Genomic DNA, 4,140 nt, shown 5'->3' with positions numbered 1-4,140 from the left:
AATGTAAGTTTAGATTATTTTCAAACGATAATTCCCGTTATTACTTTACTCGTTATTTTAGATTTATCACTCTGCTTTAAATTGGCTTATCATTTCGGAATCCACATATCAAAGTTGCGATGGAGGGACAATAATAACGATATAGAAAATATGTTACATACTTAGATATACATTTAGGAGGGCTATGAATGCAAACTGTGATCAAAGTCTTGAGAATGTCGAGAAATTCGAAGGAAGCGATTCTGTATAACAATTTCAATGAGAGAAGGAGACTACTCGTAGAAGAGTATCATAAAAAGAAGTAAATAATAACAGACAACTATAATACATACATGGTATAAAAAGGATCACACTTTACATATGTAACAGAATCGAACTATTCGACTGGACTTTACAACGTATTGACAAAGATTTAGAACGAAGTTTTTAGAATTCTTTTCCTGTTACAAAGTGATACAAATAAGATCGTTACGAGATTAGATTGCAATAAAAAATTATTAGCGATTATGTTTATCTACATATGCCTACGATGAAGATTATCTTAGACAACATTATCGCGGGAAAAAAATTCAGCCTATATTTCTAAAATATTATGAAATATGCATTATATAGGGTTTTTATTCAATGGAAAATTCGCGTACTTTACTTCTTCCGGCCATTTCTGACTAGGATAAGGTTGATCTACTGATTCAGCAGGCGTCACTGTTGAAGATATTTAGATATTCGATGCGGATTGAACTAGTATTTACCTGTGACGATAATGTTTATAATATCAGAGATGACTTCTAGCACATTAAATGCAAAGATGCACTGATCAAGTATTTCCTAACCAGAATGGCACCTAAATTAGCCTAGAAAATTTTGATTGTCTATAACAGGCAAAAGTTTGCTCGAGTTAATGAAAACAATGATTGTTTTTGTCAATTTACAAAAAATAGAGATTCTGATTTATCCGTATTTCGAATTTAGATATCCAGTTTACATATACAAATTTTAGTTAAAATTGTCAAATATTTACAAAAAATAATGAACAAGGATGTGTTGAAACAGATGGATTGTTTAAAATCTGCTTATATGCTTATATTTGTTGTTGAGAATATAAAATTTATCCATGGGCGTCTATCCGCATTTTGAGAGTTTTCACCCGCGAAATGTAGACGATTGTTGCCACAGAAAAAGTAGGTGATCAGTATTAATAACTGCCCTATGAATCTGCAAATTTTCATCAAAATCGACATATCACATTTAGGTAATGTGTCCTGTAGATATTCAAAAACGGTACTTTCCTAAGATATTGTACTGTACGAGGTGACTATGATGGGTAATCCTGTGTAAAACGAACTACTAGCAACAAAATTTGACATTTTTCTAATAAAATTGCGCTTTCCCGTTATGTGTGTTTCGCCACGAGGCTTACTATAGGCCGTATTCCTAACCGTTACTCGCGGTATTACAGTGTCGCAGACAGATCATGTTATCTGCCCGACGGAAATTATACAATGTAGCGACGAACGTGTCACGTAAACTCACAAGTCACAACTCAGATTATAAGAATATAAGAAGGTTGAGCGGAAACACAACTATTAACTTTTTTTTTTATTGCACTTTATTATGCACTTAATAATTATAATTTAGTATATACTGAGTTGGCACGTATAAATTACACTACGGGAAGAAACACGGTAAAAAGATGTTGACTGTTCGAAAGTTAGAGGATTAGTAAAGTTTAGTGACGATGTGGCGGAGGAAAGCTAGTGATGGGTGGGCCTAAGGACACGAAAAAAGTTTTCATTAGGAGAGTGAGGGCAATAGATCTCGATGTCAATTGGCTGATTTTCTAGGTTGGTGGGTGAGGAAGGGTGCTAACCGCTCTTGAGAAAAAGTTGCTAACGGAAGATACCGAACGTGAGAAAAACTGACTTTCCCGTACCTTCCCGTAGTAGGCAAAACTATACAGATCGCTTGTTTTTAACCTGAAGGACCTTAACTATGAAAATGGTTTTATGGTGGGTCCTTAAGAATATTGAGAGTACGCGGCAAGGATGTGTAGACATCTGGTTGTCATATTGTTTTCGGCGTGAGACCTGGTCTCTGATGTGCTTGACGTTAGAAGCGCATAGTTGTTACCAAGCAGCGAGTTCCAGAAACGTCGATTTCTGTCCGTTATCTTTTCCACACAAAGAAGGTGCCATACGTGATCATAGGTGCGAACGGTGACGTGACCCGAGCATAGTGGGGGTCGTCTCCCCGAGAAGACAATGAAATGATCGAAGAGCAATCAGTCTCATTTGAAGATTCAAACGACTTGCATCGAGAGGTTCTGACGAATAAAATTAAAGTCGCTTAGTCTAAAGAATATATCGAGAGATATCATAAAGTCGGGTCGAATTTCTGTAACACATTAACTGTATTTATCACTAAATAACTTGTGACGTTTTTTATTATTATATTCATTATTGTTGAATATACAAGTTTATATTAACCTGTGAATACAGTGTTAAATTCATAGAACTACCTCTGTTATCTTAACCGAACCAGGGGAACAACTAATTCGGGGCGTCGATTATACGAATCGTAGCAAGAATTTACGCCTCTTGCTGACGCGTTTTCCTCGCGACCGCGTCTCTCCGCGAACGGTTCTAACAATGTGTGATGTCATTTTTTCCTCAACTTGTTACACATCATTTCCTACAAATTTTGGCGCGCCTGATTTAAACGCAACCCAGACCTGATTAAATTTTATTTGGAATAAAAATAAGAAGCAACTATTTGAAATAATTTATTTCGGATCTCTATTTTCACTTTTATTATTGGAAAATAAAAATATTATCGATTCATTTGAAATAAGTACAACTTTGAACAATGAATTGTTGCGCGATCTTTTTATTTCAATTTGACAAAGAATATAATACTCAAAACACTATGCAACAAAAAAATTAACTCACGAACGAGAAGATAATTGCTTACTGTCCCGATTAAGAATCGACCACGCCAAAATCGCGTATATCCTCGAAACAACTCATCCTTAACAAGATGGACTGAATATATTGCACCAACTATGGAAATCAGCCGCTAACAACACACTACATATTATATATCTAATATCTGACAAACAAAATTCAATTTGTTAAAGACTCCAATCTGTATCAGAAAAGATATTACCTTATGAATTGCAATTTGCTGCAAGGAAAGTTCTCTCTTCAAAAAGTTCATCCGTGAGAGATCTTTGCTTCGGCTCATCTAACACTGTTGCGAGGGAAAGTAATCGTTCCACTGGTGCAGTAGATGAAAGAGGCTTGTTATTTTTCAGAAGAAGGTCTCTTATCGGATAATCATTTAAAATGGATAAATCGGTACTTTTATCTTGCCAATTAAAAGGTCAGTTTAGTGAGTTCCTCTTATCTTTGTATAATACATGTGGGATTGTTAGCTGTATCATCTTTGCCTCTTTCAAACTCGTAACTTTCCATTTACCTATGATTTCTTAATAGCGTTAATAACATCTTCGTGGTAATAATTTCCCGAAATGATCTCATTAATAAAAACTGAACGTAAAATGTTCAATGTTTCATTTGCCACTTTTAATAGTCAAAGGACTTTTAAATCTAGGATGTGAATAAGCAGCAATGACATTGCATCATAGGTATTGGTTTCCGAAGACACAAGCCTTTTGAATCTTTTGCTTGAACTTGTCCTAACTGTTCCTAAGATAGTCTCTCGAATTGGATAACTTGGAACTTTTGATTTATTAATTTGCTCCCGAACATATAGGAAGCATGAGATTAAATGTCCATAGTACATATTGTTTTCAGCCTGTACTTTATCTATCGCAGTTGCAAGAGAACGCAGACATATCTATAATTCATCCAAGTAAGACAAATTGAAATGTCTCTTTGTGAAGTTACATAAGGTGTCTAATGTTTCATGTAAAGACAAAATCTTCTCCGTATTAGCTAATATTTGAGAAAATGAATAATTCCAGTTTTTTCTTCAATAATCTCACAGTTCTCGGGGCGGGACGACAAATCCCAAAGTGGAGCACATTTTTATGATACACCGTCGTGTAAATTTTTTAAACGTAACACGAATAGACGCGATCATTAATATGTGAATGAGCACTACGACGAAGATGTGAAGTAA

Source organism: Bombus fervidus, chromosome 10 (assembly GCF_041682495.2).
Source record: "Bombus fervidus isolate BK054 chromosome 10, iyBomFerv1, whole genome shotgun sequence".
Taxonomy (NCBI): domain Eukaryota; kingdom Metazoa; phylum Arthropoda; class Insecta; order Hymenoptera; family Apidae; genus Bombus; species Bombus fervidus.
Note: the sequence above shows the minus strand (reverse complement) of the source record.